The 24,419-nt window shown below is 40.9% G+C and overlaps 2 pseudogenes; both read right to left on the bottom strand.

Annotated features, from left to right (window-relative positions):
• Positions 1-802: 802 nt before the first annotated feature.
• On the bottom strand, positions 803-6,596 carry LOC105715282 (tripartite motif-containing protein 60-like; annotated as a pseudogene).
• A 9,593-nt stretch (positions 6,597-16,189) lies between these two features.
• LOC135274836 (septin-7-like) lies at positions 16,190-16,692 on the bottom strand (annotated as a pseudogene).
• Positions 16,693-24,419: the final 7,727 nt, after the last annotated feature.

The following is a 24,419-nucleotide window of genomic DNA, read 5'->3' on the forward strand; positions in this document are numbered from 1 at the left end:
ACTCTGTCAGATGGCCTTGAAATATGGGAATAATTGTTGAAAGATGGTAGGGGAAATAAAAACTGCAAGACTCTAGCAGAGGATGTGTAGATTGATGGTGAGGCCTCTGCTCTGTCTCCCCTTGAAATCTTCAAAGGGCAGTTACCCATTTCTATCACCTTTGACCTTTGAAATTCATCCCTGATGTCTTCTCCATCTTTGGGAAGTGCAATGCAATTTCAAGCTCTTGAATCTTCCCTCTCCCCAATTTGTCAAATATACTGACACTACAAACTCCTTTCTTATAGAGGAAGCATGAAACTGCCATTAAGCAAAAGGAAAATATCACTTTCCGGAACCTTTCTGGTTTCTCTAAAAATCTGCACTTTTGGAAGTGATCCCCCGAAGAGACCTCCAGACTCTACCATGATGTCTCCAGCTGTATTCATCATGTCTAAGCCTCACCCTAGCTTATCCTGTTCAAATCATTTCCACCTTTTTCTGGGTGAACATGGGTGGATGTCAGACCAGAGGAGAGCACAGAATGCACTAGACAAGTAAGAAGACCCATTTTTTTTTTTTTTAGTAACATATATTTTTAGTATTTTATTTTAGAATTTCTAAAGTAGTTTGTCATTGATCCTATAATTTGTTATAAAGTATGTCCTATAATCACATTTTTTAGTGCTGAAACTGAGATATAAACAATTCTGGGGGTTTTTTTTGTGGGAAAAATTGGACAAAATACAGAATTATCAAAACTAGATTCACTGCTCTATTATGTCTGCTAGGTGTAAGAAAATGACAGTCTTCTAATAGTTATTTATTCAGAATCTGTAACTGTAGAAATTTTAAGAGGTTTTGAGTCCATTCCAGTATAAATATAAGGCCAAAGTGCTCCTGTAAAATCATCATTGAAAGTATAAGGTAGAGATCTATCATTCAAATTATAAAAGGAAACCTCATTCTTTTCATAGTCTAAAAAAATGCCAGTCTTACTAGGTGTTACTTTTGGCAGCAGATTAATTTCCTTATGACCCAATACAATATAATTATCCTGACCAGATCGCCAAATTCCCCATAATCCATCCTGTACTGAAGTTGGTGGACACTTCCTCCTCCTGGGAAGAGAGTCATTACAGACACCAAGGATCCAATTCAGGCTTGTCTTTCACTTCTACTTCCCAGTACTGCCGGCCACAACTATAGCCTTTAGAACCCACAATAGCTGGGAGGCGATAAAGTCTTCTTGGGTTTGGAGGTAAGTTTTGCATTGTATTTCCATATCGCACAGTTTTTCTGTCTGCTGAGACTATAAGTTTATAATGTGCTGTTTCAGGATCTAGAATGACATCTACTTGAAATTGCTTGATAATTTTGTTTAGGCCAGAATATTGTGGAGGCAGACAGTAACCATATTCTTTTAATCTGAATGAAAAAGGTTGAGGGAATTTTAAATTTTTGTATCTGTGATAGATAGCCTTAACATTTGCCAGTAATTCCAGTCCTGACTTCACATTTGTGCTCTCTATCTCCTTTAGTAGATATTTTAATGAGAAGATATAATCTGAAAATTTCGTTTACTTGTGCTAAAATATCCATCTCTTCATCTTGTAATTGCCCAAGAACAGTCTCTCGCTCATTTTGGAGAAATAGTCTAAGTTGCTCAAATTCAGACTTGCCTCCTTCTTCCCTATGTTTTTTACCTTTTTCTTCAGTTCTAATGATTTTCTGGTTTGTATAGTTAGACTCGTTTTGTGCTCTCACTTTTCACTCACTCCAGAGGTGGTTACCTCCAGTCCTCCCCTCTATACCCCACCTTTTCTTCAGCTCCCAAAACCTTCCCTGGTACTTGAGGCATCTTCAATTGCCTCCTTTTGCAGGCAGTAGAATAAACGAAAGAGGTCAGTGTCAATAGAAGAAAAGTTACAGCCACTTTATCTAATTGAAGATACTGTGCAGAGCCTTTGAAAAAACAAAATATCTTGCCCACCATTCTCTCTCTCTATTTCCACACTAGCTTCCTATTTTAGGAAAAATGCTGGAATCAGCACCTCTGGAGGGAAGGGGTCACCCTTCCAGGTTAGGAGTGTGGAGAGGAGCTATGAAGCTCACTCCCCTAAAGGAGGAGGCATTGTAGTTCCAGCATTCAGATTCTGTCTAATTACAATATGGTGTTTGTGTGGGGTGGTCAGAGACAGGGCAAGTCAGAAACTGCATATTCCTGAGGAAGAGACTATAAGACATTTGCATTTGGAAAATCAAAAGAGGCGCTGATATGGTTTGACTCCGTGTCCCCACCCAGATCTCACTTTGAATTATAATAATCCCCATGTGTCAAGGGTGGAACCAGGTGGAGATAATTGAATCGTGGGGGTGGTTTTCCTCATGCTGTTCTCATGATAATGAGTGAGTCTCAAGAGATCTGATAGTTTTATAATCATCTGGCATTTTCCCCTGCTGGCACGCATTCTCTCTCCTGGCAGCCCTGTGAAGAGGTGATTTCCACCATGATTGTAAGTTTCCAGAGATCTCCCCAGCCTTGCAAAGCTGTGAGTCAACTAAATCCTCTTTCTTTATAAATTACCCAGTCTATTCCACCTGCTTTTGGTAAGAATAAAAAAAAGAAACAATAAATAAATAAATGAATAAATAAATTACCCAGTCTTGGATATTTCTTCCCAGCAGCTTGAGAGCAGACTAATACAGATGTGGTAGAGTTCGGTGCTGGGTGGCAATGTCAGGTATATGCAGGTTCCAGGCACCAGATCAAATCTGGAATGCAAACTGTGGGACACAAACCACAAGTGATGTCTAGCCTTTAATACTTTCCTTCATTGTTTGTCATATAAAAAAACAAAGAAAAGTTTTTTTTTTTTTTTTTTTTTTTTAGATGGAGTCTTGCTCTGTTGCCCAGGCTAAAGTGCAGTGGCATGATCTTGGTTCACTGCAACCTCTGCCTCCTGGGTTCAAGTTATTCTCCTGCCTCAGCTCCTGAGAAGCTGGGATTACAGGTGCACACCATCACACCCAGTTAATTTTTGTATTTTTAGTAGAGATAGTGTTTCACCATGTTGGCCAGACTGGTCTCAAAATCCTGACCTCAAGTGATCTGCCTGCGTTGGCCTCTCAAAGTCCTGGAATTATAGGCATGAGTCACAGTACCCAGCTAAAAAGTGTATTTTTGGAAAAAAAAATCATATTTTTGTAAAATTTTAACAAGATAAACCTAGCTAAACTAATATATACTATATGCTAATATATAATATATACTAACAAAACTTGAGTTATTATTGACTAAAGGAAGGTGACACAAAATGGAAACATTTTTAAACATTCAAAAAAAACAAAACCAAGGGTAGTCTTTACACAGAAGAGGTATGCACAGGTGAATTGTCTGGGAAGTCAGGAAGGTGCACAGAAGCTATGCAAGTCATAGATTAGAAAGGCAAGAATCCACATTCATGCTTTCCAGAATAGATGAGGAGATACTTTTTCTCAACCTTCTTAGATTCACTGGCTGAACAGGGAATGCTGTGAATTCATCTGACAACAGACAGGTTAACAGGAGAAAACGCATATATGTTTATTAATTTTTATGTGTGGAGGCATCATAGATAGAACTGAATATCTAAAAGAGTGGTGAAGTTTGAGACTTTATATATCATCTTAATGATAGTGGCAGGAGGCAGACAAATCCTAGGGAAATAAGGGTGAGTCCCTGGTGAAACCCCACCTTCAATCCAAAGACAGTTTAAAGTCTGAAAGCCAAGCTACAAGTCTCCGATAAATCCACTGACTGGATCAAGAATCTCTCTTCTCATTTAGCACATTTTCCTCTGATTGATCCCCACACTTCCCCTAGTGCATTTTCCTCGATTGGTCCCCATACTTCACCTATTTTACATATACCTACCCTTCCCTAATTGGTTTTTTACACAGTTGTGCCTACCTTTGAGTGGTGCCTTTGTTTTAGCCTTTTTTTGTATATGCACAAAAATCAGCATGTATGCCCCCATTCTGAGCCCATAAAAGCCCCAGACCCAGCCACATTGGGAGAGAGACCACTCAACTTCTGGTAGAGGACCACCCTCGAATCCCCTCTCCACTGAGAGCTGTTTCGTGTTTCAATAAAACTCTTCTCTGCCCTCCTCACTTTTTGATTGTCAGTGTAACCTTATTCTTCTTGGATGCAGGACAAGAACTCAGGACCCACCAAACGCAGGCACAAAGAAGGCTGTAACATGGGAAGCAGCTGTTGGGCCGAGTCAGCCCCAGAGCTTTAGGCCAGAGTGGCACCATGGGACTGATAGAGCTGTTAACACGCTAACATCTGTAAGGCTGCAGAGAGTGGGACTAAAAGAGCTAATAGCATGTTGTAACACCCCCTCTGGGGCTTCAGGGTTGCAGGTACCCCGTTTGGGTGCCACCACATTCTCTTCATCTGGACACGAGTCCAACATGGGAGTCACTTGCAACATGCCTGGTCAAGCCACAAGTCCCACATGGAGACTGCTCCTATGCTGGCACTTGGAGCACCCAGTGCCAGCACAGGAGCACACTCACTGCCTCCTGCCAGGGGCTGAGTGCACAGTCACAGGGGCCACAGGATCTGTATCAGAGGGCAAGCCAGGAACAGCCCAGTAAGCCAAGTAGACAGGCCACCTCCTGTGGTGAGCCTGGGCCCCAGCAACGCCTGGGCAGGGGCAAGGGCATTGCCAGCCAGAGGTCTCTGGCTGGCAAAGTGGCTGAGAAAAATCCTGTGTCATTAGGAGATGGGGAGGGGCAGAGGGGCACTTATGGAAATACAAATGACTTTTTTAGAAGATAAATGGTCCTTTAGAAGAATAGATAATAGATACATTTTTTAGAGAATGTCTGTTTGGGTAGGGTTGGTGTAATCCCCCAACAGTTTCATTTTGCCCATTGTCCACAAAAGCCAATGCACTGAGAACAGCAGCTTTTTGCAGCAGAGAAAGAGTTTAATTATTGCAGGGCTGGCCAAGTAGAAGGACAGGAGTTCATTCTGAAATCCGTCTCCCTGAGAATTCTTAGGACAGGATTTTTTTTTTTTTTTTTCTTTTTGGGACGGAGTTTCACTCTTGTTACCCAGGCTGGAGTGCAATGGCGTGATCTCGGCTCACTGCAACCTCCGCTTCCTGGGTTCAGGCAATTCTCCTGCCTCAGCCTCCTGAGTAGCTGGGATTACAGGCATGCGCCACCGTGCCCAGCTAATTTTTTGTATTTTTAGTAGAGTCGGGGTTTCACCATGTTGACCAGGATGGTCTCGATCTCTTGACCTTGTGATCCACCTGCCTCAGCCTCCCAAAATGCTGGGATTACAGGCGTGAACCACTGCACCCGGCCCTAGGACAGGATTTTTAAAGGACAGTTTGGTGAGCAGGGTGCTAGGGGATGGAGACTGCTGATTGGTTGAGTTGGGGATGAAACCATAGAGGGTTGAAGCTGTCTTTGTGCACTAAGTTAGTTCCTGGGTAGGAGGTCACTGATCTGGGTATCAGTTGTTCTACCAGAAATGCAAAGTCTGAAAAATATCTCAGATACCGGTCTTAGGTTTTACAATGGCAATGTTATTTATAGTAGAAATTAGGGAAGTTACAAATCTTATGACTACCCTAATGTGACTCCTGAGTAGTAAACAATAACTTGTTATCATTTAACTGTGCATAGGTGTTAGCAGAATTCAGGCACTTCCCAAAATTCTAATATTGTGCCCTTTCATTAGTTTTACAAAGATGGTTTCTTCGGTTCCTGAACTATACAGGAGAGTTTAGGGAAGAGGCTATTATGTTCCTTGTCTTAAGATTAAATTGTAAGCTAAATTTCTCCCATAGTTAGCTTGGCCTATGCCCAGGAAAAAGCCAAGAGTCAGCTTGTGAGGTTAGAAGCAAGATGGAGTCAGCTGTCAGATTTCTCTCACTGTCATAATTTTTGCATAGGCAGTTTCCTGAGGAATTCTCTTAGAGAAGATTAGACTTGTGTAGGGTGAGGATTAATGACAATTGAGTCTTTTCAGGAGGCACTCTTTTTAGCCGTAAAAAGAATTTCAGGAACTCAAATGCCTTCAGCTCAAAATAATTCTTATGCAAAACAGTATATTTTGGGGTGACATATTCTGATCCCCTTCATCAATCCTTTTAGTCAGAGAAACTCCCAGTTTTAACAATCTTCTGCCCCTTCATCAGATTTCTGACTCTTGATTTGAGACTGAGAAATGATGGCAACAGTTACAACCTGTTAGACCAGGTGAAAACAAAAATCATGAAGAATAGTGAAAAAATAAAAGAGAAAATACCACAGGATAGGTAACTGTAAATGAAAAAGTAAAGAATATTGCCTGTTGTTTTTTGTAGCAACCGAAAACTCTACCAAGTCAACAGGTTCACCTGCAAAAAATGAAGCATTTGCTTTTAAACCTCCTGGATTAAAAATGCAGTCTACTGACTTCCTGTTTAATCTTAGTTTTGTATGCTTACCTTCAGCTCAAAGGAGTTTCCTTTCAGACACTCTTCACAAATGTTTGATAGGTTGTAAACACCAGGATCCACTAGTTCCCTCCAGTGCCATGCAGAGTAGCTCTGCGACAACTTTCTCATTACAACTCTAAATACTTTCTTATCCCTGGTTCCTTGTTTTGTTTTGTTTCTGATACATTTGCTTCTAGTAACCTAGGATTCAGACAGTGGCTCCAAGAGCTCACCCAATCTTGGCTCCTGACACAGTTGTGGCTAAAAACATGTGTTTCTCTCTTGTGGGGGGAAAGCAGTGGTGTGTGGAGACAGTATGAACCTGGGCTTGTGAGAGCAGAGCTCAAATTACACAGTGTATCCTGAATCCATGAATGTTGTGGTGCTAATTTGAACCACTAAGAGGCCTTGTGAATCCCAACCTCAGGTGATCCACCTGCTTTGGCCTCCAAAGTGCTGGGATTACAGGCATGAGCCACCATGCCTGGCCCAGAAAACAATTTTTTTTTTTTTTTTTTTTAAGATGGGGTTTCACCATGTTGGTCAGGCTGGTCTTGAACTCCCGACCTCAGGTGATTCGCCCACCTTGGCCTCCAAAGTGCTTGGATTATAGGCGTGAGCCACCACACCCGGCCCAGAAAACAATTTTTAAAATGGGTAGTGGGATTGGTTTTCAAGTCTGGAAATAAACATAACTCTAGTTGATGAGGGCTCATTAATTTGGTAAACTTGAACATAGTGATTACTTCAATGCTACTGAGACTTGGATCACAGGCTATAACTTTTTATTGTCTGGAAATGAAGACTCTACTGCATAAAAACGTGTCTGAGTATTTTCTTCTATAGACCATGATGCTGGGATTGAGAACTACAACAACTACAGAGGGTGATAGCTGCTTCTAACTGAATTGCAGGATTTATAGAAACAAAATGATAGCTTCATGGCTTTACATTTTTTATTAAGATATGATAAAGAATTTCAAAGATATTCCTTAAAGAAGCTATTTTTTTGTAGATCCAGCCATGTTAGAGGCAAAAGTCAGCCCAGGATTTGATCCTCTAAACAAGAGAATAAAAATGGCTGGGGGTGGTATCTCATGCCTGTGATCCCAGTACTTTGGGAGGCCAAGGTGGGCAGATTGCCTGAGCTGAGGCGTTTGAGACCAGCCTGGGCAACATGGTGAAACCCCATCTCTACTAAAATAAAAAAATTAGCTGGGTGTGACAGGGTGTGCCTGTAGTCCCAACTACTTGGGAGGCTGAGGCAGGAGAATTGCTTGAACCCAGGAGGCAGAGGTGGCAGTGAGCTGAGATCACACCACTGCAATACAGCCTGGGTGACAGTGAGACTCTGTCTCAAAAAAAAAAAAAAAAAAAAAAAAAAAACTACAATGAAAATATAAGGCAAAGAGCAAGGCAAGCTGGCACTGCCTGTTGTCCATGTACTCGAAAGGCTGAGGCCAGAGGAGGATTGCTTAAGGTGAGTTCAAAGCCAGCCTGGAGAATATAGTGAGGCTCTAAATTACATATGTATTAGGTAAATTCACCTTTACCATATCTTTTATGTACAAGCAATGGGATTGATTAACAATAATGGGGGACAATCCAAGATGGCCAGTTAGGAGCAGCTCAGGATTGCAGCTCCCAGTGAAAGCAGAGGATGAGTGGACGCTGCATTTCCAGACGGATTTTTATTACCCATAGACCAGGAGATTTCCCAGGTGGAGGAGCCCCACGGGTTGCCAGCACGGCTGTTTTGGCCAGCGCGGCTGGTTTGCCGGCAGCCTGGCGCAGCGATTCCCAGTGCAGAGTAAACGGGACTGTGTCCCCACTTAGCCAGCAAGGGGAGCTGAAACAGGGAGCCAGGCCGGGAGATTTCTGGGCAAAAAAGCATCACGAATCTCAGAGCTGCGGTTTCAGCTGGTGCAGTGGGTCGCCGCATGGGAAATCACACAGATCCAGGCGCCTTTTCAACAGGCGACCAGGACACCTGGGAGAGAGCCGACCGTTCAACTAAAAAATAAAAGGCTCTGAGGCAGGGAGCCAGGTGATCAGGCCCAGCTGGTCCCACACCCACAAAAACGAAAACAAAAAAACAGCAATTGGAACCGCTCTGGGTTGAGAGTTTCACAGCAAGCACAACTGAACCTGGGACGGTCCAGCTCAGTGGGGGAGGGGCGTCTGCCATTACCGAGGCACTCCACCACTACGGAGGCAGTCTGCCATTGCTGAGGCAGCCTGCCATTGCCGAGGCAACCCACCATTACAGAGAGGGTCCGTCATTACAGAGGCGGGCCACCATTGCCGAGGCAGTTCTAACTACACCCATATAAACAGAACTGCAGGGAAGTTCACACAGCAGCTGGGCAGAGCCCACAGCAGCTCAGTGAAGCCTCTTCAGGCAGAGAGTGACTAGGCTGCCTCCTTGTCGGGCAGGGCAGCTCTGAAGCAAAAAAAAAAAAAAAGGCAGCAGCACAGCGGAAACTCATAAATAAAGCCCTAACTCCCTGGGACAGAACACCTGGGAGAAAAAAAGGGGTTTATGAGTTCTGCTGCTGCAGACTTAAACTTACCTGCCCAGCAGCTCTGAATGAACAACGGAGCTCACAGCTCAGCAGTTGAGCTACGATAAAGGACAGACTGTTTCCTCAAGCAGCTCCCTGACACCTGTATATCCAAAGAGTCACCTCATAAAGGAGAGCTCAGACTGACATTTGGCAGGTATCCTTCTGGGACAAAGCAGAAGAAGAAGCTGGTAGCAACCGTTACTGTTCAGCAGCTGCTGCAAGTGATCTCCAGGCAAGCAGGGCCTGGAGTGGACCTCAGCAGTCCTACAGCAGAGGAGCCAGACAGTTAACAGGAAAACTAAGAAACAGAAATAACTTCATCATCAACAAACAGGACATCCACTCAGAGATCCAATCAGAAAGTCAGCAACTACAAAGTCGATAGGTAGATAAATCCACAAAGATGGGAAGAAACCGCACAAAAAAGATGAAAACACCCAAAACCAGAACACCTCTCCTCCTACAAGGGATCACAACTCCTCACCAGCAAGGGAACAAGACTGGATGGAGAATGAGTGTGATGAAATGACAGAATCAGGCTTCAGAAGGTGGGTAATAAGAAATTTCCGTGAGCTAAAAGAACATGTTCTAACCCAATGCAAAGAAACTAAGAACGTTGAGAAAAGATTTGACGAAATGCTAATGAGAATGGACAACTTAGAGAGGAATATAAGTGAATTGATGGAGCTGAAAAACACAGCACAAGAACTTTGCGAAGCATGCACAAGTTTCAACAGCTGAATTGACCAAGCAGAAGAAAGGATATCAGAGGTCGAAGATCAACTCAATGAAATAAAACGAGAAGGCAAGATTAGAGTAAACAAGATAAAAAGGAATGAACAAAGTCAACAAGAAATATGGGACTATGTGAAAACACCTAATCTACATTTGATAGGTGTACCTGAATGTGATGAAGAGAATGAATCCAAACTGGAAAATACTCTTCGGGATATTATCCAGGAAAACTTCCCCAACCTAGCAAGACAGGCCAATATTCAAGTTGAGGAAATACAGAGAACACGACAAAGATATTCCTCAAGAAGAGCAACCCCAAGGCACATAATCGTCAGATTGACCAGGGTTGAAATGAAGGAGAAAATGCTAAGGGCAGCCAGAGAGAAAGGTCAGGTTACCCACAAAGGGAAGCCCATCAGACTCACAGCAGATCTCTCAGCAAAAACCCTACAAGCCAGAAGAGAGTGGGGGCGAATATTCAACATCCTTAAAGAAAAGAACTTTCAACCCAGAATTTCATATCCAGCCAAACTAAGCTTCATAAGTGAAGGAAAAATAAAATCCTTTGTGAACAAGCAAGTACTCAGAGATTTCATCACCACCAGACCTGCTTTACAAGAGCTCCTGAAAGAGGCACTACACATAGAAAGGAACAACCAGTACCAGCCACTCTGAAAACATACCAAATGGCAAAGAGCATCAATACAATGAAGAATCTGCATCAACTAACAGGCAGAACAGCTAGCTAGCATCAAAATGGCAGTATCAAATTCACACATAACAACATTAACCCTAAACGTAAGTGGGCTAAATGCCCCAATCAAAAGACACAGACTGGCAAATTGGATAAAAAGCAAAAACCCCTCGGTGTGCTGTATCCAGGAAACCCATCTCACATGCAAGGATACACAAAGGCTCAAAATAAAGGGATGGAGGAAGATTTACCAAGCAAATGGAGAGCAAAAAAAAGCAGGAGTTGCAATTCTCATCTCTGATAAAATAGACTTTAAAGCAACAAAGATCAAAAGAGACAAAGAAGGACATTACATAATGGTAAAAGGATCAATGCAACAAGAAGAGCTAATGATCCTAAATATATATGCACCTAATACAGAAGCACCCAGATACATAGGCAAGTTCTTAATGACTTACAAAGAGAATTAGACTCCCACACAATAATAGTGGGAGACTTCAACACCCCATTGTGAATATTAGACAGATCAACGAGACAGAAAATTAACAAGGATATCCAGGACTTGAACTCAGACCTGGACCAAGCAAACCTAATAGACATTTACAGAACTCTCCACCCCAAATCCACAGAATATGCATTCTTCTCAGCACCACATCACACCTACTCTAAAATTGACCACATAATTGGAAGTAAATCACTCCTCAGCAAATGCAAAAGAACGGAAACAATAGCAAACAGTCTCTCAGACCACAGTGCAATCAAGTTAGAACTCAGAATTCAGAAACCAACCCAGAACCACACAGCTTCATGGAAACTGAACAACTTTCTCTTGAATGTTGACTGGATAAACACTGAAATGAAAGCAGAAATAAAGATGTTCTTTGAAACCAACAAGAACGAAGACACCACATACCAGAATCTCTGTGACACATTTAAAGCAGTCTCTAGAGGAAAATATATAGCAATAAGTGCCCACATAAGAAGCAAGGAGAGATCTAAAATTGACACCCTATGGTCAAAATTGAAAGAACTAGAGGAGCAAGATGACAAAAACTCAAAACCTAACAGAAGATAAGAAATAACTAAGATCAGAGCAGAACTGAAGGAGATAGAGACACAAAAAAACCCTTCAAAAAGTCAATAAATCCAGGAGCTGGTTTTTTGAAAAGATCGACAAAATAGACAGCCCACTGGCCAGATTAATAAAAAAGAAAAGAGAGAATAACCAAATAGATGCAATAAAAAATGATAAAGGGGATATCACCACAGATTCCACAGAAATTCAAACCATCATCAGAGATTATTACAAACAACTCTATGCACATAAATTAGAAAACCTGGAAGAAATGGATAAATTCCTGGACACTTGCCTCCTCCCAAGCCTAAACCAGGAAGAAGTCGAAACCCTGAATAGACCAATAACAAGATCTGAAGTCGAGGCAGCAATCAAGAGCCTACCACCCAAAAAAAACTCAGGTCCAGATGGGTTCACAGCCGAATTCTACCAGACATACAAAGAGCAGCTGGTACCAATCCTTCTGAAACTATTCCAAATAATCCAAAAAGAGGGAATCCTTCCCAAATCTTTTTATGAGACCAACATCATCCTAATACCAAAACCCGGCAGAGACTCAACAAGAAAAGAAAACTACAGGCCAATATCCATGATGAACATAGATGCAAAAATCTTCAATAAAATACTGGTAAGCCGATTGCAACAGCACATTAAAAAGCTTATCCACCATGATCAAGTAGGATTCATCCCGGGGATGCAAGGCTGGTTCAACATACGCAAGTCTATAAATGTAATTCACCACATAAACAGAACCAAAGACAAAAACCACATGATTATCTCAATAGATGCAGAGAAGGCCTTTGACAAAATTCAACAGTCCTTTATGCTAAAAATGCTCAATAAACTAGGTATTGACAGAAATATCTCAAAATAATAAAAGCTATTTACGACAAACCCAATATCATACTGAATGGGCAAAAATTGGAAGCATTCCCTTTGAAATCTGGCACTAGACAAGGATGCCCTCTCTCACCACTCCTATTCAATATAGTACTGGAAGTTCTAGCCAGAGCAATCAGGCAAGAAAAAGAAATAAAGGGTATTCAAATAGGAAAGGAGAAAGTCAAATTGTCTCTATTTGCAGACAACATGATTGTATATCTAGAAGATCCCATCGTCTCAGCCCAAAATCTCCTGAAACTGATAAGCAATTTCAGTAAAGTCTCAGGATACAAAATCAATGTGCAAAAATCACAAGCATTCCTATACACCAATAACAGACTTAAAGAGAGCCAAATCAAGAACGAACTGCCATTCACAATTGCTACAAAGGGAATAAAATACCTAGGAATACAACTAACAAGGAATGTAAAGGACCTCTTCAAGGAGAACTACAAACCACTGCTCAATGAAATAAGAGAGGACACAAACAGATGGAGAAACATTCCATGTTCATGGTTAGGAAGAATCAATATCGTGAAAATGGCCATACTGCCCAAAGTAATTTACAGATTCAACGCTATCCCCATCAAGCTACCAATGACCTTCACAGAACTGGAAAAAACCACCTCAAACTTCATATGGAACCAAAAGAGAGCCCACATAGCCAAGTCAATTCTAAACAAAAAGAACAAAGCGGGAGGCATCACACTACCGGACATCAAACTATACTACAAGGCTACCCAAAACAGTATGGTACTGGTACTAAAACAGAGATATAGACCAATGGAACAGAACAGAGGCGTCGGAGGCAACACAACATATCTACAACCATCCGATCTTTGACAAACCTGACAAAAACAAGCAATGGGGAAAGGATTCCCTGTTTAATAAGTGGTGTTGGGAAAACTGGCTAGCCATATGCAGAAAGCAGAAACTGGACCCCTTCCTGACACCTTACACTAAAATTAACTCCAGATGGATTAAAGACTTAAACATAAGACCTAACACCTTAAAAGCCATAGAAGAAAATCTTGGCAAAACCATTGAGGACATAGGCATAGGCAAGGACTTCATGACCAAAACACCAAAAGCATTGGCAACAAAAGCCAAAATAGACAAATGGGACCTAATCAAACTCCACAGCCTCTGCACAGCAAAAGAAACAGTCATTAGAGTAAATCGGCAACCAACAGAATGGGAAAAAATTTTTGCAGCCTACCCGTCTGACAAAGGGCTGATATCCAGAATTTACAACGAACTAAAACAGATTTACAAGAAAAAAATAAACAAGCCCATTCAAAAGTAGGAGAAGGATATGAACAGATACTTTACAAAAGAAGACATACATGAGGCCAACAAACATGAAAAAATGCTCATCATCACTGGTCATTAGAGAAATGCAAATCAAAACTACATTGAGATACCATCTCACGCCAGTTAGAATGGCGATCATTAAAATATCTGGAGACAACAGATGCTGGAGAGGATGTGGAGAAATAGGAACACTTTTACACTGTTGGTGGGAGTGTAAATTAGTTCAACCATCGTGGAAGACAGTGTGGCGATTCCTCAAGGACCTAGAAATAGAAATTCCATTTGACCCAGCAATCCCATTACTGGGCATATATCCAAAGGATTATAAATCGTTCTACTATAAGGACACATGCACACGAATGTTCATTGCAGCACAGTTTACAATAGCAAAGACCTGGAACCAACCCAAATGCCCATCGATGATAGACTGGACAGGGAAAATGTGGCACATATACACCATGGAATATTATGCAGCCATCAAAAACGATGAGTTCGCATCCTTTGTAGGGACATGGATGAACCTGGAAACCATCATTCTCAGCAAACTGACACAAGAACACAAAACCAAACACCGCATGTTCTCACTCATAGGCGGGTGTTGATCAATGAGAACACATGGATGCAGGGAGGGGAGCACTATACACTGGGGTCTGTTGGGGGTAAATAGGGGAGGGACAGTGGGGGGTAGGGAGTTGGGGAGAGATAGCATGGGGAGAAATGCCACATATAGGTGAAGGGGAGGAAGGCAGCAAATCACACTGCCACATATGCACCTATGCAGCAATCTTGCATGTTCTTCACATGTACCCCAAAACCTAAAATGCAATAAAAAAAGAAACAATAACGGGACTCTGAAATCAAATGGGTAAATTTGGGTAGATCTTAATAAATATAATAACCTTGAACCCCACAAATCTCTCTAAGCTTCCTTTAAAAAAAACAGACTTTCTGTCTGAGTAGGTGAGTCCTTTTTTTGTTTGAAGATACTAGAAAGATCTTACTAAGGTCTTTTAGGCTGACTGACCATGCCATGAATGGCATAGTAACCTCTGTGGCCTGCACATACACACCAGATGAGTTCCTGGAAGAAATGATCAACCCCTGTGGTGCAAATTTTCTTTCTTTAGTCTCTCATTTATGCCAAAGACAAAGCATAGTAGGATGAATTTATTTGTAAAATATTTTCAGTGTTATTATATTTGGCCTGATTATTTGCATAAAGTGTAGCAAGAATAGTGATTAGTGATATAGGCTTTTTTTTTTTTTTGAGACAGAGTCTCACTCTGTTGCCAGGCTGGAGTGCAGTGGCGTGATTTCGGCTCACTGCAACCTCCACCTCCCAGGTTCAAGTGAATTCTCCTGCCTCAGCCTCTTGAGTAGCTGGGACTAAAGGCACATGCCACCATGCCCAACTAATTTTTGTATTTTTAGTAGAGATAGGGTTTCACCATGTTGGCCAGGATGGTTTTGATCTCTTGACCTTCTGATCCACCTGCTCAGCCTCCCAAAGTGCTGGGATTATAGGCATGAGCCACCACACCTGGCAATATAGGCATTTTTCAAGCTAGTGTTGCTAGAGCTTTGTCACAAGGGATCTCAGATTAGGCTTTTTAAAGCTACTTAAAGTTAAGAACCCAAGCCAAAGATTTGCCATCAGACTGTGCTTATAAAACCAGTATATAAAACAGTATATAAAATATGTGTATATAAAACCAGTGAATTCTTCTCTTTTTTATATCACAACATAGTTTATTATGTGAATTTTTTTACAATACAAACAAAAAATACAGAAATGCAATATATGAATACAGCTAAATGCAGAATGGTGACTTCTCTTTAAGAGGCCATGATTCTCATTTCTAGTGAAATCAACAGATTGCACATATGTAGAAACATGTTTGGTCATTACCGTCACAATTTGGCCTAGAAATGATCTATAAATGCATTTTTCCCCCTGCTACTTACCATAAAGTGTAAAAGCGGAGTTAAAGGAAAGTTTCTGTGTTGGTTCCTACCACATGAAAGATGCTATACGCTATTTTAGCAGGACCAATATATGGAAAATATCTAAATTAAATCTTTATTACAGAAAATGAAGCAGTAATGAGATTCTAGCTAAAGAGGGCACTAAATGAAAAAATATATATATATATATTTAAAGAATCCAAAACAAACAAACAAAAAAATGTTATAAAAAAGCCCTAGGTGCACTGTAAGCACGTAGGGTTTTTTTTCTCATGTGTATTTTTTTTTTCTTCTTCTTCTTCTTCTTTTTTTTTTTTTTTTAGTACTACTCTGCACTTATTGGTAAGATATTTCCATGTGTGTTTTCAAACAATGGAAGTGTCAAAAAGTAGGGTCAACTGTGTTACACTAAATTACATTATTGTATATGCTGCACTGAATGGAACCTTTCTATTATAATTAATCATAGAGAAGCATAGTTTGCATCATATTATAGCAATTTGTCCTCAACGAAAACATTCCAGAGTCCTGGCATTTGATGTCTGTTCAATTGTGATTCTGCATATAGGTAGTCCTCAAATTTTCTATCAATGTAGTCGATAACAGGCTGCCAGCAATTAATCTGTTATCCACTGCATCTCCAAATCCTGGGGTATCAACTATTGTGAGCAGTAACTGAACACCACCTTCTTTAATTAAAACTTTGGATTGTTCTACCTGTACAGTCTTTTTAATTATATGAGAAGGACCTGGATACTCTAGAGAATACAAATCTCTGAGGAATAATGAATTGATTAATGTCAACTTTCCCAGTCCAGATTCACCCACTATCATAAACGTGAATTCAAAACCTCTCTTCACTGATTTTCTGTATACTTGATTTGGGAGACTGGCAGATCCCACATAGCCTTCAAGGTTCTTCTGTTGAGCTACCATGGTGCTGCTGTTGATGATCCTCTCCCCAGCGGCAGCAGATCTCGCACTGACCAACATCATTCCCCCCTCCACAAATTCCTCTCTTTTTGAGGTTCCCAGAATATTCGGAGATTCCTGGATCTGTCATAAGGTGATATTATTTACTTACCATAAGATCAGGAACCTTGTAAGGGAACTGTGTAGATGAGGCACCAAGCCAGTCTTCCCAAGGGGCCTTTTATTTGCTCTATGAAGACAACCTAAATTGCTCAAAGCAGTTTGGTCATATCCAAAAATATATCATTCCAGTTAAAGCCTTGGTAAAATAATCAGGATATCTAATTGTGACCTGTTACAAAAGAAAGCAGAGTATTATTGAATGTATGCAAATAACTGTATTACCATAAATTAAGAATACTCACAAATAGTGTCCAAATTTTGGATAAATCAGGTATAGAATGGTAAATGTTTCCATTTTATTCACAGAAGTATACTTTACCCAATTGTTGTAAGCTATAAATATTAATAGTTAAAAGCAAAATTTTTTTGACTCAAAAGCAAAACACAAAAAGAATCAGCAATATTTTAAACAAAAAGTTATAAAAATTATTTTAGTCTTTTATCAGTTTAGTTCCATGTAATTCACTCCTATGCTGCTTGAAGTTGTTAACTTTCATAAACTCATTAACTTTTTTTACTAGAGTCTTGAAAATTTTCACCTTGTTTAATGTTATGATCCAAAGTTATCAAAAACCTATATTCAAGAGTACTCGTCAGGACCTTATTATGAATTTCCTTGAAGAAGAATCAAATTTTGGACTATAGCTGATTATAAACTTTTTCAAGAAGCATAAAAATAAAACAATAAATGTCTATGAATGGCAAAAGACTTAGAATAGCCATAGTTAAAGACAGAATTGACAAGAAAATTTGGTTATTTCTGTGGCATACAACAATTTAACACAATAATTAACACATATTAATAACACATTTCTGCAAATGTAACTCAAAGTTAAACACCACTTCTATTTGGCAGTGTTTTCCATATGATTTTTATTACCAAAATCAAAAGTTAGTTTGGGGTTAAAAAGGCTTAATTTTAGAATATAAAATTTGATTTTGAGAAGTTTGTCAACTATCAAAGGCTTAAAACACTCAAACACTGGATCAAAATAGGATTACATGTAAGTGTAAAGTAAGTTACTCTATTTTTTTTTTTTTTTTTTTTTTTGAGATTGAGTCTCACTCTGTTGCCCAGGCTGGCAGGCTGGAGTGCAATGGCATAGTCTTGGCTCACTGCAACCTCCACCTCCCAGGTTCAAGTGATTCTCCTGTATCAGCCTCCTGAGTAGCTGGGATTATAGGTGCCCACCACCACGCCTGGCTAATTTTTGTATTTTTAGTAGAGATGGGATTTCACCATGTTGGCCAGGCTGGTCTCAAACTCCTGACCTCATGATCCACCCACCTCGGCCTCCCAAAGTGCTAGGATTACAGGCATGAGTCACTGTGCCAGGCCTTTTTTTTTTTTTTGAGACAGAGTCTCCCTCTGTTGCCCAGGCTGGAGTGCAATGGCATGATCTCGGCTCACTGCAACCTCTGCCTCCTGGGTTCAAGCGATTCTCCTGCCTCAGCCTCCAGAGGAGGAGCTGGGACTACAGGTGCCCACCACCACACCCAGCAAATTTTTGTATTTTTAATAGAGATGGGTTTCACCGTATTGGCCAGGCTGGTCTCAAACGCCTGACTCTATGATCCATCTGCTTCCCAAAGTGCTGGGATTACAGGCATGAGCCACTGTGCGTGGCCAAGTTACTCATTTAGCCAAAGTGATAGTGCAAAGATTTCAGAAAGCAAAAACCTTTACTCTGATAGAGAGGAGACTCAGTTCTCTAAACAATCAAAAAGACAAAGACAGCCTGTGTCAAACTCTTTTTTTTTTTTGCTTTTGCAATGTATTTAAAAGGTGAACAAAAAACTCTTGTATTATTATCTCTTATTAATATTATATGGAAATTTTGTTTAAAAATTTATCTCTGTATCGGTATATTATTAATGCTAAAGCTGACTTTAGTAAAACCTTACGAACGGATCATCTAATCTCAGTTAGTTTTGACCACAGAAAATAAGATTTTTATAAACCTTTTATAAACTTTTATAATTTTTTAAATTTAGTTTTATCTATTATTAACTATTAAAAATTTAAAACCTTGAAAGAAACCTGTAAACTAAACTAGGTGTGGTGACTCACACCTATAATCCCAGCACTTTGGGAGACTGAGGCAGCGGGATCCTTTGAGTCCAGGAGTTCAAGAGCAGCTTGGGTAATAAACCAAGATTCCGCTCTACAAAAAAAAAATTTAAATTATCGTTGTGTGCACCTATAGTCCCAGCTACTTGGGAAGCTGAGGCAGGAAGAACCCTTGAGCACAGAAGTTTGAGGTTATAGTGAGCTGATAACTCCCCTGTACTCCAGCCTGGGCGACAGATTGATACCCCATCTGAAAACAAACAAAACTCTCAAACTGGACAAAATTTTTCTTACCAATAACTGTATTTTTAAGTCTTTTTAATAACATCTTTTTTTTTTTTTTTTTTTTTTTTTTTTAGATGAAGTCTTGCTCTGTCACCCAGGCTGGAGTGTAATAGTGAGATCCCGGCTCACTGCAACCTTCACCACCTGGATTCAAGCAATTCTCCTGCCTCAGCCTCCTGAGTAGCTGGGATTACAGAAGTGCGCCACCATGCCCAGCTAATTTTTGTATTTTTAGTAGAGACAGGGTTTCTTCATGTTGGCCAGACTGGTCTCAAACTCCTGACCTTAGGTGATTCACCCACCTCAGCCTCCCAAAGTGCTGGGATTACAGGCATGAGCCACTGCACCTTGCCAACCTTCTTTATTTAAAACATCCTTTTTGTATACATTGAATATAGAAGTGTTTTTGTATATGCTGTATATATTTTGTATATAGAAGCATTTTTTTTATATCTAGAAGCCTTTTTTATTTTTTGAGAGAGAGATCGATCTTACCCTGTTGCCCAGGCTGGAGTGCAGTGGCATGATCATAGTTCACCGCAGCCTAGACCTCCTGGGCTCAAGCAATCCTCCTACTTCAGTCTCCTGAGTAGCTGGGGTTACACGAATGTACCACCATGCTTGGCTAATTTTATGGGGTTTTTTTTTGTAGAGACAAGATTTTACCATATTGCCCAGACTCATCTTGAACTCCCGGGCTCAAGCAATCCACCAGCTTTAGCCTTCTGCAGTGCTGGGACTGTAGGCGTGAGCCACCATGCCCTGCCTAAAGTAGAAGTTTCAATAATATATAATAATTATAATATTAATACTTAGGCTGGGCGCAGTGGCTCATGTCTTGTAATCCCAGCACTTTGGGAGGCCCAGGCAGAGGGATCACCTGAGGTCAGGAGTTCGAGACCAGCCTGACCAATATGGGGAAACCCTGTCTCAACTAAAAATACAAAACTTAGCTGGTGTGGTGGCATGCATCTATAATCTCAGCTATCCAGGAGGCTGAGGCAGGAGAATTGCTGCAACCAGGGGCAGGGTGGGGGTGCCAGAGGCTACAGTGAGCCGAGATTGCACCACTGCACTCCAGCCTGGGCGACAGAGCAAGACTACGTCTAAATAATAATAATAATAGTAATAATAATAATAATGCTTAGTAACTCTGATTTTTAGTGAAAAATCAAGTAAATAAGCAATTTTAACTGTTATGTACCAGATGTAGAACCCAAGACAAAGGAAAGAGCTCTCAAGACAATCTCTGTAGGATCTGATTTCTCTCAGCATGGCCAGGAGGCACAGCTGGACTAGGGAAAATGAGGTACAGGTCATGTCCCCAGTCCTCACAATGGCCACTGGTCTATGCCACTGGTATAAGCCTCATATATGTGTGTGTGTGTGTGTGTGTGTGTGTGTGTGTGTGTGTGTGTGTATGACTTGAATATCAGCTTTTAATTAAGCTGACTTCTGACCATGTAGCTTTTTTTAAATTAAAAAAATATTTTAAAACTTCATATCAGATTTTAGCTGGGACAAAACAGCTGACATTGCTGGCTTTTGATCTTTGTAAACAAAGGCGCCCTACTTAACCAAGAATGCATGAGGTGTCTCTAAAGAGGTACAAAGAAGTCCTCACAAGATCCAGAACTAACTTCAAAGATAGCTCAATGAAGTAAGAGTTTTGCTAATCACAAATGGGGTATAATTTACATCTGTCTGATTATATTCTCTAGGGTCTCAGATTCTCAGCTGGCCATCACAAATAAAGGCCCAAAAAGCCCCATGTGCCCTCACAGCTAGAAGACAATCGAAAGCTGTCCATGGAAAGGAAAAAGATGAAAAACAAATGGGTACCCCCAAAAGTAAAAAGTCACACAATTATCAAACCAGAAGGGGCTGATTCCCTGCCCAGGAGTCAAACCCAGGCCACTCTGGTGAAAGCACAGAATTTTAGTTAGACTGCAAGGTGGACCAGACTACTTAGTGAATCTTGAAGGAGATCCAAAGTAAGGAGTTTGAGCTCATAAAAGGTTTTAACTTTATTTTTAGTTAGGGGTTTGCTCTTTAATTTTGTCAAGATAATTTCTAAAGCTAGCCATGACACCATTATATGTCTTTCTTTTAATGTAATCTTCCTATACATACAAATAAGGTAATTGTTGAGAGTGAGAGATCTTTAAAAATTTTTTTTGAGTTTAGGAGTCTTTCTCATTTAAAGGAGCCATTGTCTGGACGTTGAAAATTAGAATTTCCACTGGTATACCTAATTCAGTGCGACCTAATCCAATAGCCTCTTCATTGGAAAACCCAAGATATACATTTCTAGGTTTAATGTAAGTTTTTATTATTTAAGAAAATGATGTTTCAGCTGGGCATGGTGGCTCATGCCTGTAATCCCAGAACTTTGGGGGGCTGAGGCAGGCGGATCACGATGTCAAGAGATGGAGACCATCCTGGCCAACGTGGTGAAACCCCGTCTCTACTAAAAATACAAAAATTAGCTGGGTATGGTGGCATGCACCTGTAGTCCCAGCTACTCAGGAGGCTGAGGCAGGAGAATCGCTTGAACCTGGGAAGTGGAGGTTGCAGTGAGCAGAGACCGTGCCACTGCACTCCAGCCTGGACAACAGAGTGAGAATACGTCTCAAGAAAAAAAAAGAGAAAAAGATGTTTCTTGAAGAGACATAGAAGTGGCAATCTCAAAGATCCTCTCCCTCAAAAATTTACTCCCAGAATTCGGCTGAGATAGAAAGATTCTTGTTGCCACATGTGGTTAAGGATTCTGTTTGTGCATACATTGCCTCTGGTGACTTACAAATTTGTGGGGTTCACCAGTCACAGACCTCTTAATCTGTGACACCAAGTAGGCTCTTGTAGGTAGGATAGGACTTTTCCAGCACTAACCGGGCAATAAGGGATGAGGCAACAAAAGCCCTGTAGAGATGGGACTCTTTTTTTTTTTTTTTTTTGAGAAAGAGTCTCAATCTGTCGCCCAGGCTGGAGTGCAATGGTGTGATCTCGGCTCACTGCAACCTCTGCCTCCCAGGTTCAACTGATTCTCCTTCCTTAACTTCTTGAGTAGCTGGGACTACAGGCACGCACCACCACACCCGGCTAATTTTTGTATTTTAAGTAGAGACGGGGTTTCAGCATCTTGGTCAGGCTGGTCTTGAACGCCTCACCTCAGGTGATCTGCCTGCCTTGGCCTCCCAAAGTACTGGGATTACAGGCATGAGCCACCACAATCAGCCCCGAGATGGGACTTTTAAAGACAAACTACCTCAAGAGCTTGACATATTTGGAACAAAAAGTGTGTTGCTTCAAATCTTATGTGTCTCTGGTCCTCAGCCATTTTCAGACTGGCCACCAGACGTGACCTGAAAATCATGCCACCCAAATGACAGAGACAAAGAGAGAGTGCTCCCACTTGGTCACAAGTCAAGCATTCAAGGACATAAAGCAAGACAAGAGGGGAAACTCATTCAATTTTTATTTTGGAGACCCACAGCAAAGTTTATATGCTGCTCTGATCACAATCACAAATCTGACCAGTTTTAGGGTTGGCTTGAAAAACAGGCTTATAGGTGGTTTAGGACCATGTTCCACACTATGGTGTCCTTTATCACCACACTATGGTGTCCTTTATCACAGAACAACACAGAAAGACAAAGAAGACTATTTCTGGGAGGAGAGAGACCAGACAATATGAATAATCATCAGAGTTGTTAGACTCAGTACTAGCCACACAAATATTTTTCTCCTATTAATCAAAATTTTGCAGAGGAAAAAGAGACATACAGTGATTTTTGCCATCCACTTGACTGGATTCCACAGAGAGAGAGACTGAGAGTCTGCCTAGTAAGAAAATCTTACCTTTCTGCTATCTGGTCAGGTCCTAGGTTCCCTTTGCTGCAGTTTGCAGAACAGCAAAGAGACTTTGGGATCCTGCTGACAGCACCAAAACTGTAAAAGCCAAGGGAAAATTTCCCTTCATCCTCTGAAGTTTCTAAGAAAAATCGACTGACAAAAGGCCGATTACTAGGAGAGATGGTATAGAAATTTACTAGCATGCACTGGGGGAAAGTCACCCTAACTCTGCAATGGGGTACGAATGTTTATATACCAACTTAAGGATACCAGAAAGAATGGGGGCTTGGAGCATGGCCCAAAACAGGTTATGGTGGTAAATGAGGTTATAGTGGCAAGGACAGGTTATGAGAGACAGAGAGAAGAGGAGGCCTGGCTAGCCAAGGTGGTCTTGTTGTAGCACTAAAACCTCACAGGTAATAGCCCTCAGAGAAAATAAATGGCAAACATTTCTTGCAGACTTTTAAAAGGATCAGATTCTCAGTTAATCTTTCCTGTATACAAGATAGAATTTCAGAAAAAGCCTGGCTACATCAATACAGGTTTTCTCTACAGATGAGTCTCCCTCACAAAACACAGTTTTTAGGACTACTTCTTTTTGCAGGCCCTCTCTCTGAACCACCATCACAAAGTGTGTCAAAGAAATAGATTTTTTTTTTTTTTTTGAGACAGTCTTGCCGTGTTGCCCAGGTTGGAGTGCAATGGCGCGATCTCAGCTCATTGCAACCTCTGCCTCCTGGGTTCAAATGATTGTCCTGCCTCAGCCTCCTGAGTAGCTGAAATGAGCCACCACATCCAGCTAATTTTTTTTTTTTTTTTTTTTTTTTTTAGTAGAGATGGGGTTTCACCATGTTAGGCTGCTCTCAAACTCCTGACCTCATGATCTCATGATCCACCCACCTCTGCCTCCCAAACTGCTGAGATTACAGGCATGAGCCACCAAGTCTAAAGAAATAGATTTTGGAGTAAAATATTTTTATTTCCTCAGGAAACCAGCCCTAACAATTCTCAGGCAAGAAAAGGCTTCAGGCCTGGATATGGGACTTACGTGACAGAAAGTTTCCTACCTCTTCAAGAGCTCAAAGATAATTTATTCTTGTCAAAGAAAAAATGGTTATGCAGTTGTTAAGATGCTAAGGCAGACTTTATGCAGAATTATTGCCATAGGTGTGCTTTGCACTAGAGGATAGAGATTGGGATTTACAGCCAAGGACCGATGGGTAGGGATGGAAAGTGGGGAAGGAGGGAGGTTAGTAAATGAAAAATTACTAAAAGGATAGGTTAATTTTTTCTAAAGTGACCTAACAGTATTCTTGCTATAGACACACCACGGTGATCAGATATTAATTGGAGAATAAGAAATGTGGTCAGATACCGAGGGTGAATCAGATTTTTTTCAGTCTTTCATATGATT

Source organism: Aotus nancymaae, unplaced genomic scaffold (assembly GCF_030222135.1).
Source record: "Aotus nancymaae isolate 86718 unplaced genomic scaffold, 86718_ANA_hifiasm-v0.15.2.pri h1tg000014l, whole genome shotgun sequence".
Taxonomy (NCBI): Eukaryota; Metazoa; Chordata; class Mammalia; order Primates; family Aotidae; genus Aotus; species Aotus nancymaae.